The sequence below is a fragment of the Oncorhynchus kisutch genome, linkage group LG19 (assembly GCF_002021735.2).
Source record: "Oncorhynchus kisutch isolate 150728-3 linkage group LG19, Okis_V2, whole genome shotgun sequence".
Classification (NCBI taxonomy): domain Eukaryota; kingdom Metazoa; phylum Chordata; class Actinopteri; order Salmoniformes; family Salmonidae; genus Oncorhynchus; species Oncorhynchus kisutch.
In genome coordinates this window covers 47,579,263-47,594,933 of record NC_034192.2, presented here as the reverse complement: position 1 = coordinate 47,594,933, position 15,671 = coordinate 47,579,263, and positions in this window count along the sequence as shown.

Sequence of the window (15,671 nt, the reverse complement as noted above, 5' to 3'; positions counted from 1 at the left end):
TTTTTCCTGAAACACCCACAATACGGTCACCCGTGTTGACCATATTCCCAAGCATCTCCATGCAGTCAGACTTTTATTCTGTGCCACTAGGGTCACAATAATATACCCCCTCTCTGAATGTCAGAGTGTGACCCCCTCCCCATGGGTCACTGCAGCTAGTGTTGCCAGCACTGCCACTGCCTGGGTAGGGGCACCCCACCGGAATCCCCACCGGCTAGGTACAAGGTAATCAAGGTTCTCATTAGCAGCTTTGAGAAATTCCTTGTGTAGTATGCTCTCCCTTTAGGGGGCTTTGGCTTTGCAGGACCAACCCTGCCTGGTCTCTGCTCTTGGTCTCTGACCATCATTATGGCTGCATACAGACAACTTACAGCAGGCCCATAAACAGTTAGGGACTTCTCCTTAGTATCTGGGTCATTCAGGTGGGTGTCTAGGGTATAGGGTCATGGACCTTACCATTAAAATATGATCATAAATAAATAATTAGATATAATTTATTTTTTAAATGTAGTTCCCCATGATAGGACAATAACAAATCAAATGTATCATCTATTTTAAAACTGTTCCACCACGATAGGACAATAAATAAATAAGACGTATAATTCATTATAAAAGTATCTCCATCATCTGAACAACATTGAAAGCCCTCTCATACCCCGGCCCACAGCAATACATTGGCTCTGGGATATGCAACCATTTCATTAGTCACTCAACTTTCCAAACATAACAAATAAAAATAAACACACACCACACATACTGTGCCTTCTGTTTACTTAGTTTTTATCTTCCCTATGTTGAATTAGTGCTTGTGTGTTCAATTAGTTATCTGTGAAGATATATAGAAAAGCTATATTTTTTATTGTATTATTACAATCCATAACCGGGCTAGAATTGTGTTTATTTTCCTCATCTATGAGAACTTTGTACAACCATTTGTACAACCATGGAGTAGTCTTTGTGTCTCTGAACAACTGGTTATCAATATATAGTTTATCAACGACGAGAGCTACTCGTTTCGCTTTTAATCTATTTTCTTTGAAAATTGGATACAGAACTTTGCGCCGTTCTACAATTTCCTTCGGAAACTGATCATTCATGCCAATTTTGGTCCCAGAAAGTCTTTTACCCAGGCTTTTAACCATTATTTTATCTTTAAATGAAGCAAATTTGGCAACGATTGGGCGCTCATACCTTTGGCCTCTCTGTCCGAATCAGTGTACATGTTCGAGTTGGATTTTGTCGATAACTTCTGAATCTGGATCTGAAGCGCTGTAAGGAGGAACTCTAACTACAGATTCAGGAACTTCCCCTTCTTTCTCCTGGATACCTGTAAGTACCAGATTCTCTCTCATTGATCTAGTTTGTATGTCCAGTAAGGCTTCCCTCAGAACGGTGTTCTCCTTTTTAATTTCATTAATTTTGGTTTCAATCTTATTGACTGTCCCTTTAAGCTTGTGTGTTTCCTTCTCCAATGTCGCAGCTTTTTCATCACTCATCTCGAGGCTTGCCTTCAACTCTTTTATATCCTTACTAACTAATTCAAGTATACCCAGTTTGTCATTTATTGATTTTAACAGATCGGTTTTGACCTTTACCATTCCCGGTGGTGAAAATATAAAAATCATCTGTGTCTGTAGAAAAGTCACGTTTCCATTTTGAAATCGGTTCCCGTCTTACTCTCCGTCATGTTTGGGTGTTGCTTGTTTTCGTAATATTTGTCGATAAATGTTTCTAGTCTTAAGATTCGTTTTGTGTTATTATCCAGATTGAAGGTTATCACCCACCAGATTATGTAGTGCTAATATTTTAGTCTATTTTGCCAATATTGAATATTACGTTTTATTTTTTATTTATTTATTTTTTATTTTACCTTTATTTAACCAGGTAGGCAAGTTGAGAACAAGTTCTCATTTACAATTGCGACCTGGCCAAGATAAAGCAAAGCAGTTCGACAGATAAAACGACACAGAGTTACACATGGAATAAAAACAAACATACAGTCAATAATGCAGTATAAACAAGTCTATATACAATGTGAGCAAATGAGGTGAGAAGGGAGGTAAAGGCAAAAAAGGCCATGATGGCAAAGTAAATACAATATAGCAAGTAAAATACTGGAATGGTAGTTTTGCAATGGAAGAATGTGCAAAGTAGAAATAAAAAAAAATAATGGGGTGCAAAGGAGCAAAATAAATAAATAAATAAAAATTAAATACAGTTGGGAAAGAGGTAGTTGTTTGGGCTAAATTATAGGTGGGCTATGTACAGGTGCAGTAATCTGTGAGCTGCTCTGACAGTTGGTGCTTAAAGCTAGTGAGGGAGATAAGTGTTTCCAGTTTCAGAGATTTTTGTAGTTCGTTCCAGTCATTGGCAGCAGAGAACTGGAAGGAGAGGCGGCCAAAGAAAGAATTGGTTTTGGGGGTGACTAGAGAGATATACCTGCTGGAGCGTGTGCTACAGGTGGGAGATGCTATGGTGACCAGCGAGCTGAGATAAGGGGGGACTTTACCTAGCAGGGTCTTGTAGATGACATGGAGCCAGTGGGTTTGGCGACGAGTATGAAGCGAGGGCCAGCCAACGAGAGCGTACAGGTCGCAATGGTGGGTAGTATATGGGGCTTTGGTGATAAAACGGATTGCACTGTGATAGACTGCATCCAATTTGTTGAGTAGGGTATTGGAGGCTATTTTGTAAATGACATCGCCAAAGTCGAGGATTGGTAGGATGGTCAGTTTTACAAGGGTATGTTTGGCAGCATGAGTGAAGGATGCTTTGTTGCGAAATAGGAAGCCAATTCTAGATTTAACTTTGGATTGGAGATGTTTGATATGGGTCTGGAAGGAGAGTTTACAGTCTAACCAGACACCTAAGTATTTGTAGTTGTCCACGTATTCTAAGTCAGAGCCGTCCAGAGTAGTGATGTTGGACAGGCGGGTAGGTGCAGGTAGCGATCGGTTGAAGAGCATGCATTTAGTTTTACTTGTATTTAAGAGCAATTGGAGGCCACGGAAGGAGAGTTGTATGGCATTGAAGCTTGCCTGGAGGGTTGTTAACACAGTGTCCAAAGAAGGGCCGGAAGTATACAGAATGGTGTCGTCTGCGTAGAGGTGGATCAGGGACTCACCAGCAGCAAGAGCGACCTCATTGATGTATACAGAGAAGAGAGTCGGTCCAAGAATTGAACCCTGTGGCACCCCCATAGAGACTGCCAGAGGTCCGGACAGCAGACCCTCCGATTTGACACACTGAACTCTATCAGAGAAGTAGTTGGTGAACCAGGCGAGGCAATCATTTGAGAAACCAAGGCTGTCGAGTCTGCCGATGAGGATATGGTGATTGACAGAGTCGAAAGCCTTGGCCAGATCAATGAATACGGCTGCACAGTAATGTTTCTTATCGATGGCGGTTAAGATATCGTTTAGGACCTTGAGCGTGGCTGAGGTGCACCCATGACCAGCTCTGAAACCGGATTGCATAGCAGAGAAGGTATGGTGAGATTCGAAATGGTCGGTAATCTGTTTGTTGACTTGGCTTTCGAAGACCTTAGAAAGGCACGGTAGGATAGATATAGGTCTGTAGCAGTTTGGGTCAAGAGTGTCCCCCCCTTTGAAGAGGGGGATGACCGCAGCTGCTTTCCAATCTTTGGGAATCTCAGACGACACGAAAGAGAGGTTGAACAGGCTAGTAATAGGGGTGGCAACAATTTCGGCAGATAATTTTAGAAAGAAAGGGTCCAGATTGTCTAGCCCGGCTGATTTGTAGGGGTCCAGATTTTGCAGCTCTTTCAGAACATCAGCTGAATGGATTTGGGAGAAGGAGAAATGGGGAAGGCTTGGGCGAGTTGCTGTTGGGGGTGCAGTGCTGTTGTCCGGGGTAGGAGTAGCCAGGTGGAAAGCATGGCCAGCCGTAGAAAAATGCTTATTGAAATTCTCAATTATGGTGGATTTATCAGTGGTGACAGTGTTTCCTATCTTCAGTGCAGTGGGCAGCTGGGAGGAGGTGTTCTTATTCTCCATGGACTTTACAGTGTCCCAGAACATTTTTGAGTTAGTGTTGCAGGAAGCAAATTTCTGCTTGAAAAAGCTAGCCTTGGCTTTTCTAACTGCCTGTGTATAATGATTTCTAGCTTCCCTGAACAGCTGCATATCACGGGGGCTGTTCGATGCTAATGCAGAACGCCATAGGATGTTTTTGTGTTGGTTAAGGGCAGTCAGGTCTGGGGAGAACCAAGGGCTATATCTGTTCCTGGTTCTAAATTTCTTGAATGGGGCATGTTTATTTAAGATGGTTAGGAAGGCATTTTTAAAAAATATCCAGGCATCCTCTACTGACGGGATGAGATCAATATCCTTCCAGGATACCCCGGCCAGGTCGATTAGAAAGGCCTGCTCGCAGAAGTGTTTCAGGGAGCGTTTTACAGTGATGAGTGGAGGTCGTTTGACCGCTGACCCATTACGGATGCAGGCAATGAGGCAGTGATCGCTGAGATCTTGGTTGAAGACAGCAGAGGTGTATTTAGAGGGGAAGTTGGTTAGGATGATATCTATGAGGGTGCCCGTGTTTAAGGTTTTGGGGAGGTACCTGGTAGGTTCATTGATTATTTGTGTGAGATTGAGGGCATCAAGTTTAGATTGTAGGATGGCTGGGGTGTTAAGCATGTTCCAGTTTAGGTCGCCTAGCAGCACGAACTCTGAAGATAGATGGGGGGCAATCAGTTCACATATGGTGTCCAGAGCACAGCTGGGGGCAGAGGGTGGTCTATAGCAGGCGGCAACGGTGAGAGACTTGTTTTTAGAGAGGTGGATTTTTAAAAGTAGAAGTTCAAATTGTTTGGGTACAGACCTGGATAGTAGGACAGAACTCTGCAGGCTATCTTTGCAGTAGATTGCAACACCGCCCCCTTTGGCAGTTCTATCTTGTCTGAAAATGTTGTAGTTTGGAATTAAAACTTCAGAATTTTTGGTGGTCTTCCTAAGCCAGGATTCAGACACAGCTAGAACATCCGGGTTGGCAGAGTGTGCTAAAGCAGTGAATAGAACAAACTTAGGGAGGAGGCTTCTAATGTTAACATGCATGAAACCAAGGCTATTACGGTTACAGAAGTCGTCAAAAGAGAGCGCCTGGGGAATAGGAGTGGAGCTAGGCACTGCAGGGCCTGGATTCACCTCTACATCGCCAGAGGAACATAGGAGGAGTAGAATAAGGGTACGGCTAAAAGCTATGAGAATTGGTCGTCTAGAACGTCTGGAACATAGAGTAAAAGGAGGTTTCTGGGGGCGATAAAATAGCATCAAGGTATAATGTACAGACAAATGTATGGTAGGATGTGAATACAGTGGAGGTAAACCTAGGTATTGAGTGATGAAGAGAGAGATATTGTCTCTAGAAACATCGTTGAAACCAGGAGATGTCATAGCATGTGTGGGTGGTGGAACTAATAGGTTGGATAAGGTATAGTGAGCAGGACTAGAGGCTCTACAGTGAAATAAGCCAATAAACACTAACCAGAACAGAAATGGACAAGACATATTGACATTAAGGATAGGCATGCTTAGTCGAGTGATCAAAAGGGTCCGGTGAGTGGAGAGGTTGGTTGGTGATTTAGACAGCTAGCCAGGGCATCGGTAGCAAGCTAGCATAGGATGGAGGTCTGTTAGCCACCCCTTACGTTCCGTCAGTAGATTAGTGGGGTTCCGTGTGGTAGAGGGGATTAATCCAAATCACACAACAACAACAAAAATAAAAACAATAGATATAGTTATAGAGGCCCAAGAAGAAATGATAATAATAATAATTTAAAAAATAATTTAAAAAAAAATAATAATAAAAAATTGTCCGATTGTCTATTCAGATAGCAGCCGGTAAGACAGCTAACGGTTAGCAGGCCGCAGATGGGCGTTCAGGTAACGTCGCGACGGAGGAGCCGGCCGAATAACTCCTTCGGGTAGATAACGTCGGCAGTCCAGTTGTGAAGGCCCGGTGGGGCTCCGCGAAGGCAGTAAAACGGGTCCGGATAGGTGACTGCAGCCCAGGTGTGATTGATGGAACTCAGGAGTGATTGACGGAGCTTGCTAGCTCCGGAATAATTGATGTTTGCTCCGGAATCGACGAAGGCCGATGGTCACACGGATAGCAGCTAGCTAGCTGTGAGATCCGGGTATGAATGTCCAGGGACATGGAGAGAAAAATTGGTCCGGTATGTTCCGTTCCGAGCCGCGCTGCGCCGTACAGAACTGGCGATAGATTTTCGAGCTAAAGGATAGCTGATGACCACAAACCGTGGTTAGCTGAATATTAACGATTTGCCAGTAAAGGAGCTAACTAGCTTCTGAACTAGCTTCTGGATTAGCTTCTGGCTAGTTTCAGGCTAGCTTCTTGGAGTTTCTGGCTAGCTTCTTGGAGGATTACAGATCTGAGGTAAATAATACTTTTTTATAAATATACATTGGTGAGGCGGGTTGCAGGAGAGTGTTTTGAAGATGAGTTGATGGAAAATAAAAATAAAATGTATGTGAAAAAGTTGTAAATATATATATATACAGGACACGACAAGACGAAGACAAAAGACGTCTGAACTGCTATGCCACCTTGGAACAAGGTGGCATATCTTATCTCATTATCTTGAGATGCTCTACATAACTTTGTTCAGTCTGCCATTACCTTTACGTCCGGCTCCTCCTCCACCTCCCGCCTAGGCCCTAACCTATGCAGGTAGAGATACTGGGGTGCAAAAGAGCAAAAATAATAATAATATGGGGATGAGGTAGTTGGGTGTGCTATTTACGGATTGACTGTGTACAGGTACAGTGATCGGTAAGCTGCTCTGACAGCTGATGTCTAGTTTTGGGTTGGTAATAACATGAAATTTAACATACTAAATAGTGAGAACTGAAACTCACTAGGAAGGGTGGTTCATTAACACTGACAATTAATCCTGACCAATTAAGGTCACCAAGACAGCAGAAAACATACAGCAACACCTCTCTGTCTTAAAAACCTCTATGGGATCGGTGTCCCTAAACGGGGACAGTTGTTGCCTAATATGCAATATTGTGACTAGAATGACATTGTAAACAACAGCCAACTTTCCTGGACATAGAGATGTCTTAAATGGGCAGAAAGCTTAAATTATTGTTAACCTATCTGCAGTGTCCAATTTACAGTATACAGTATATTACAGAAAAAAGATATCACGGCAACTCGTTTGATACATTCACCTCTGAAGGTAAATAATGTACTTACATTCAGTAATCTTGTTCTGATTTGTCATCCTGAGGGTCACAGAGACAAAATGTAGGCATGGTAACAGCCAGGCTAAGGTGTGAGAGCTGCAATCACAATGGACAGGAAACCTGCAGCTTTAGACAGATGGCCCTGACTTCCACAGGACTAACTGACAATAAGGCCCTCAGGATGGAAAACATGAGAGAGCTCTTACCAAGTTTCGACCTCACTTTAAATTACACTCAGTGTAAAATGCATAGGTACCACTGATGTACACCTTGTTTTATTGCACCTGGAGGCAGAGCTGTGTAGTGTTATGTACTTCTTATATACTGCAGTAATATGACAGTACTATAGTACCTGGAGGCAGAGCTGTGTAGTGTTATGTACTTATTTTATACTGCAATAATATGACAGTACTATAGTACCTGGAAGCAGGCTGGGTCTCTTCCTCTTAATGCTCTTCTCAGCTCCGTTCTCCAGGGGACAGTCTGACACCAGCGGCACGTTTGAGTTGCTGAACTGCAGGGGTTCGTTGTTGGAGGACGGGTCAAAGGACAACGGATTCAGTCCTGAAACACAACAGAAACACAACAAGCAGCCATGTTCAACCAGATGGACCATAGATCTATAAACCACAACAGAAACACAGCAAGCAGCCATGTTAATCCAGATGGACCATAGATCTATAAACCACAACAGAAACACAACAAGCAGACATGTTAAACCAGATAGACCATAGATCTATAAACCACAACCTCATTTGCTCACATTGTATATAGACTTGTTTATACTGCATTATTGACTGTATGTTTGTTTTTACTCCATGTGTAACTCTGTGTCGTTTTATCTGTCGAACTGCTTTGCTTTATCTTGGCCAGGTCGCAATTGTAAATGAGAACTTGTTCTCAACTTGCCTACCTGGTTAAATAAAGGTAAAATAAATAAATAAATAAAAAACAACAAGCAGACATGTTAAACCAGATGGACCATAAGATCTATAAACCACAAGAGAAACACAACAAGCAGACATGTTAAACCAGATAGACCATAGATCTATAAACCACAGTGTGCAACAGAAACATGAGTTTTACTATTATAACTGCAGTATACAAACACTCATCAAAGTCCTGCGTTTTACTGGCTACAGTACACTATGTACAGAACATTCAGACAGATACAGAGAATATCCTGCAGTATGTGAAGAGAAGATTCAGAGAATCCACAGTGTTTCCTTTTCAAAACAGTTCAGATGTCTGTTAACTGAAGACAAAGAAAAGACCTCCCAAAGACGAGAGAAATACAATTCTATTAAACCTGAAGAAACCATGTGTTCCCTATTTTTAACAGTCAGGAGTTCAACACATGAAATTAAAGGAATGAAAACATACAATTCCCTTTTCACAGTCCAGAGTTCACTCACTGAAGAACATAAGGAGACTCCCTAAAAGAAACATGGATAATATGTATATTTTCCAAAACTCCAGAGTTCTGTGTCTCTCTGTTCAGACAGTGGGGACACTAGGGAGCGTCTCAGAACCAATAACAGTTTCTGAACATCTTTTCTAATTTAGCGGTTTAATTTCTGTCCCAGTATATTTCTGTCCTGAGAGGAACCAAGATAGGATTAAACACACAAAGACCCCTGTGAGTTATGAACCCACCACACACTCTTCATAGAAGTCCAGTATCTAAAGTGACTACCATTAGTTATGAAATTACCACACACTCTTCATAGAAGTCTATTATCTAAAGTGACAACCATTAGTTATGAACTTACCACACACTCTTCATAGAAGTCTAGTATCTAAAGTGACTACAGGCTCCAAAATAGCAACGAGACAATATGTCCAAAAACTCCAAGCAGACAGTCCCTTCCGAAAAGTAGTTATATTCCTCCCACAGATGGGTAGTGTCTTCCAGAGAATAAAGCAATAAGGAGAGTAGTGGCTGATGAATTATGGAAACAATAACAATGTTGCCCCAAAATCCCAGGAAACAATAAACTAATTCAATTGTGTTCCGAGCCTAATATATCAGGGATTTCCACTTCTCTAACTGGACGTGTGTTATTTATAATACTGAACAGGGTCAGGGAGAGACAAGCCCTGTTCTCATGAAAAATGCATACATTCTCTAGGTCTACACTTGTTTTGCTAGACTTTGTTGCTGTCAGAAAAAATAAAGTCTGAAGATGGAAAATGGCAACCTTCTCTTTGCCAGTGAGTCTCCATTCTACATTAAGACACACAGGGCTCAACTCTCAAACCACAAAACATGAAAATGAATTCCTGATAAACAAAACATGTTTCTCAGAGGAGGTGAGCTGAAGGAGGAGTTGGTCACTTGCTACCAATCAGATGAAGACTTCCACCATCCATCTTTATGTTTTGGAGTGCTGGAGAGGAGGCAGTGGCAGAAGACACAGGGACAAACTACAGACTACCTACAAACTAGCCAACATCACCACACTGTTGTAGTCCTGAACACATCACATAGGCCAAAAGGTCATAATATACACTTCATGGTGAGGGATTCTCTGGGATCTGCTTCACTTTCACTGAACCACTAAACCATTGAACCACTGAAAATGGAGTTCAATCAGGTTTTTTCATGGCCATAAGAGTATATAATGATGCAAAGTACAGTGAAGTATTTAGAACACATCACATGGAGCCGTGAAGTGAGTGATCAGGCATTCTGTTGACATGGAAGGAGAAACTCCCTCCCTCTATGCATCTCTCTCTCTCGCTCTCTCTCTCTCTCTCCATTCTGCATAGGGGGCTCAGAAAGCTGCCAATGGAAACTGACACCCAGTGAGCCTCATACATTTATGGATGTGCCAGGGTAACAGCATTCTGATGAATGTTTCTCTATCTCTGCTCCACAACACAAAGCCATCCCTAATGTGTTTACAGGAGGATTTGAAATGTCTCACTCTGTTCGCCTTCTCTATAAGAGACTTGATAGAATCTGTCCTCATCAGGCCCTTCTTCCTTTCTCTCTCTGTTTACTTCCTTCATCTCTTTCTCTCTCCGTGTTCTGTTCTTTATGTAACCACATTTCCATCACAACGAGAACCAACCATCCCGTTCCCTCCCTGTGTGTCATCAAGGCTTTCCACATGAAGAGAGTAGATTGGTAAACAACGGGCTAATAAACAGAGGACAAATTGTCGAATAAAGTGCAGAATTGCCTTCCCTCAAACCCAGAGAAACCAGCTGGGAAATCTGCCCTGTAAACATTATGCAGCAGCGTGTATAAGTTGTTGTCGAATGAAAAGGACAAGTGCTCCGTTCCTGAGAGTCTGTCTGTCTGTCTGGCATCACACAGCACACTCATTGCTTACTACTCACAAATCCACCCACACACCCTCCATCTCTCCGCCTCTCTCTGCTCTGCCTGTCAGCATCCATCTGGCAGCTAGCATCCGTCTTTCTCTCTTTCTTTCTCCCAGACGACAGTCTACAGACTTCTCCCAGACGACAGTCTACAGACTTCTCCCAGACGACAGTCTACAGACATGATAAATGCCTCAGTTCATCTTCTAAACATGCTAGAGTTTCATCTGATTTATACCAGAGTTTAATAACTTCAAGAGGAAATGAAAGGAGATTGGCAGTTACAGAGAAAAAATAGCTAGATGGATATTGAGAGGATAACATAGCAATTGAAGGAGAGTCTGACACATTTGGCCTGACTAAGTGATTGTAGAGTGATAGTACTCCTAACCCCTTTGGATCTATTTTGGGTAACTGCTTGTCTCTGTCCTGTACTGTTGCTGTCCTGTCCTCTGCGGCAGTGTCCTGTACTATAGTAGTGGATCAGTTTAACCCTGATAAATCTTTGCTGGGTCACTGTCTCTGTCTCACCCCTATCCTACAGCGACTCCCCCAACACACTGATGGATGGTATGTTTCTGCAACAACATCTGGCCATAACCACAGCTCACGCTAAGAGGAGAAGAGAAGAGGGGGAAGATTCATGATTCACTCCTCTGGCAAACGGAGACAATAAATAACAAGAGGGTAACTAGGATGTCGGGGGATTTTGGGCTGAGCAGCAGGAATGAGAGGTATGGGAGGCTGGAGGGAGGAACCAGGAATTAAAACAAAGAGAGAAGATAATGACCAATGGAGGAAATCTTTCCTTCAGAGAAGAGAACTACAGGCAGGGCCAGCTCCAGGCATAAGCGACATAAGCGATCGCTTAGGGCCCCAGCCGCTAGGGGGGACCCAAAACCAACAAAAAAAATGTGTTGAAAAAATACTGTATAAAAACTTTACCAGTCCAGAGAGAAGAATTCCCAAGGTCTTCTCTTGGAAGTGCAGGTATAGTTTGAAATGATCTTGCTGGTGGTGACTCAGATGCTCATTCATTTTTAGCCTGAAACAATCAATTCTCTCCAGATACACAAGAAGACGTCGCTTTAAGCCTTCTGCCAGTGGTCCTCCCAACACCAGTCTACAAATGTCACGACTTCCACCGAAGTTGGCTCCCCTGCCTGTTCGGGCGGTGCTTGGCGGTCGTCGTCACCGTCCTACTAGCCGCCACTGATCCCTTTTTCGTTGTCTGTTTGTTTTGTCTTATTAGTTGCACCTGTCTATTTGTGTGCTTGATTGGCTTCCTTATTTATAGTACGTTTACCCGCCCTTGTTTCGTGCGGGATTACTCATATGTTACGTGTGTATGTTTTGTTGGTGTTCGTGCTCTGGACCTGGTACCCTGTTGTGTTGGTCCACATTTTCTGCACCCTGTTATGTTGGGCATTATTTTCTGTGCGATATTAAAAGTGCACGTCTTCCTGTGGAACTATATGCTCTCTGCGCCTGATTCTTCCCTCAAAAGAAACCAGAAAGTCCTTCACTGACTTAAATAGTGGATAGGGGATTTTAGATTCTGGAATTTTGTGAACCTTGAATGAAAGGAACAGCGTTCCAAAATATGTTAAACATAACTGCACACTCCAAGACATTAGATAGGTTTCCATCCAATCGGCGACAGATTTTCATGAGAATATTCTAAAATCTGCAAAAAACAATATGTGCATTTTCCCAATGGAGATGTTTGCAGCAAACTGACTTTTTGCGAATAAAAGGCTGTGTGATGATGAAGTGCACATAAAACTAACTTTTGCTGTTAAATGTACAGAATAAAAAAACAAACAAGTTAAATTGGTTTCCATCGCATTTTCTCTACTGATGGTTTTGTCACAAACTATTGCGTTACATAGTAATACCCACTCTGGTCTTGGAACATGCCCTCTAGCCACCAGCTCGCACATTCAACAACAGTCTCAACACCAACAGTGAAGAGGCGACTCCGAGATGCTGGTCTTCTAGAAAGAGTTGCGTTGCAATGAAAAAGCCATATTTCAGACTAGCCAATAAAAATTTAAGATTAAGATGGGCAAAAGAACACAGACACTGGACAGAGGAACTCTGCCTTGAAGGCCAGCATCCCGGAGTTGCCTCTTCACTGTTGACGTTGAGACTGGTGTTTTGCAGGTACTATTTAATGAAGCTGCTAGTTGAGGACTTGTGAGACGTCTGTTTCTCAAACTAGACACTCTAATGTACTTGTCCTCTTGCACAGTTGTGAACCGGGGCCTCCCACTCCTCTTTCTATTCTGGTTAGTGCCAGTTTGCGCTGTTCTGTGAAAGGAGTAGAACACAGCATTGTACGAGATCTTCAGTTTCTTGGCAATTTCTCGCATGGAATAGCCTTCATTTCTCAGAACAAGAATAGACTGACGAGTTTCAGAAGAAAGTTCTTTGTTTCTGGCCATTTTTGTAATCAAACCCACAAATGATGCTGCTCCAGATACTCAACTAAAGAAGGCCAGTTTTATTGCTTCTTTAATCAGGACAACAGTTTTCAGCTGTGCTAACATAATTGCAAAAGGGTTTTCTAATGATCAATTAGCCTTTTAAAATGATAAACTTAGATTAAATAACACAAAGTGCCATTGGAACACAGGAGTGATGGTTGCTGATAATGGGCCTCTGTAGCCTTTGTAGATATTCCATAAAAAATCTGCCGTTTCCAGCTACAATAGTCATTTACAACATTAACAATGCCTACACTGTATTTCTGATCAATTTGATGTTATTTTAATGGACAAAACATATGCTTTTCTTTAAAAAACAAGGACATTTCTAAGTGACCCCAAACTTTTGAACAGTAGTGTATATATATTTTTTATGTAACCTTTATTTAACTAGAGGCAAGTCAGTTAAAAACAAATTTATTTAAAATGACGGCCAACCCCGGACGACACTGGGCCAATTGTGCACTGCCCTGCGGGACTCCCAATTACAGCCATGTGATACAACCTAGATTTGAACCAGGGGCTGCGCCACTAGGGAGCCCCAATTGAATCTGTAGCCTAATAAACTGCATGCTTCCCGAGTCGTAGTGGGAAGCCAACAGAACATATCATTGCGTATCTCCATGTTTACTCCGATATGATGGTTTTTATATCAATATCGTATAATACATTTTTTTAATCACAAAAAGATCCCACCATGTCGAATTAACAAACATTAATCCGCATGAAACGGTTTGCTGGAAACGCATTTAATGTTGTGTAAGTAAACCTATGATCCCCAGCCCCAAATGAATGGAAGATGTAGGCATCAACCAGGAATTTGATTGACTGTGTTGATTGATATAAATGGCTATAAAATCAACAAAATAAATGGTGTGTTGGCATTGTCAGTGTTCCTCCATGCTTTGCACAAGTCCTCATATTCTAAAATCAAATGATTTCGCTAACAGGTTGGGACCAACATGGTTGAGTACTTGCAACAGGCAGAGGTCGAGACTGGGTTGGCTCTTTGGGTTGGCTCTTGGGGACTGCTCAGAGGTGTTTACAGTCATTAGTAGACCGGCATTGGAGCAAGGTACACTGCTTGAGGCACTGGATGTGTGCTTCAAGTCCTATTATGTGTTTGATATCAACTTTCCCACTGTTCCCGAGCATGGGAATTCCTACAGACTATGGAGTATCAGCTGCCAGGAACAGAATCCCCCTCAGTAAGACTGTTGCAAGCATGTCTTTTTTCCACTGAACAATGGTGAATAAGTATTTGCTCTTGTATGTAGTGAGATGTGTTCCTGTAAATGAATAGATCAAAGGATGGATGAGCCATGTGTGTCTCATTCCAATGCTAATATCTAAGCCACTATTTATAGCTCTGTTAAATTGACTTTTATTTGTAGTTTTTTAATTCATTTGTTCCTGTATTTTGCCAACAGTATGGCATGTGGCTAATTTGCCTTCCATTCAACTACTGAAGCGCGTTCTGATATGCTTTCATTCTATCACAGCAATTTATTTTAAATACCAATGTAACATTTTGGGGATTGTGAAAAGTGCTCTATGAATGAAATACAGTTATTAAGTAATGAGTCATTAGTCCATATCCTTAGAATCATTTATTTTAATTATTGAAATGTCGTAAATTATCTTTTAAACGACCAATGGTTAAATCTATTGCTCAGTTATCACTTGGCTCATGTAAATAATTATGTAGATTTCCTTTAAACATCCTATGGTCAAAATCCCCATAGTGTTTTATTGTAGCTACATCAAAATATTAAACAATTAATTTGGGAAATATCCTTCTTTGCGATTTTCTTCATTACCATGCTGATGATTTCATGTATTGGATGTACTTGTATCTGTTAAAGACGATGGCATACATGTAGTTTAGTATAGTTTAGTATATTTACTACATGTAGTATCAAATGTACCTCAATTTGCCACAACTAATTTGCAAGTGAAAATATGAGCTTGCTTCAAATTTGCGGCAAACAGTAGAATGTTCGACACAAGTTTCCCAGAATTGTTTTCCAGAAGTTCACAAGTTGCCGGAAATTTACTTCAGCAGTTTGCCACAAAACTATTTTCAAATATGAAAATATGAGCTTTCAACAGATTTGCTATAAATTGGCCAAAGGTTTGCCACAACTGTTTGCCAGAAGTCTGTTTTTTGGTAAGGGTCAATTGGGGTCTCAACTTACTGTTGAGAGTTAGAATAGTACAGTAGGTGTAACGATTGCGTCGGGAGAAGGAGAAGAGGGCCAAGGTGCAGCGTGGTAAGTATTCATAATACTTTTAATAAATACTCATATTTGAACAAAAAACAACAACACGACAAACGAACAGTTCTGCAAGGTGCAATACACATAAAACATAAAACAACTACCCACAACCCATAGTGGGAAAACAGGCTGCCTAAGTATGGTTCTCAATCAGAGACAACGATTGACAGCTGCCTCTGATTGGGAACCATACCAGGCCAAACACATAGAAATCTAACACACAGAACAAAACATAGAATGCCCACCCCAACTCACGCCCTGACCAAACTAAAATAGAGAAATAAAAAAGGAACTAAGGTCAGGACGTGACAGTAGGTGCAATTTCGAAATGTGGTTGT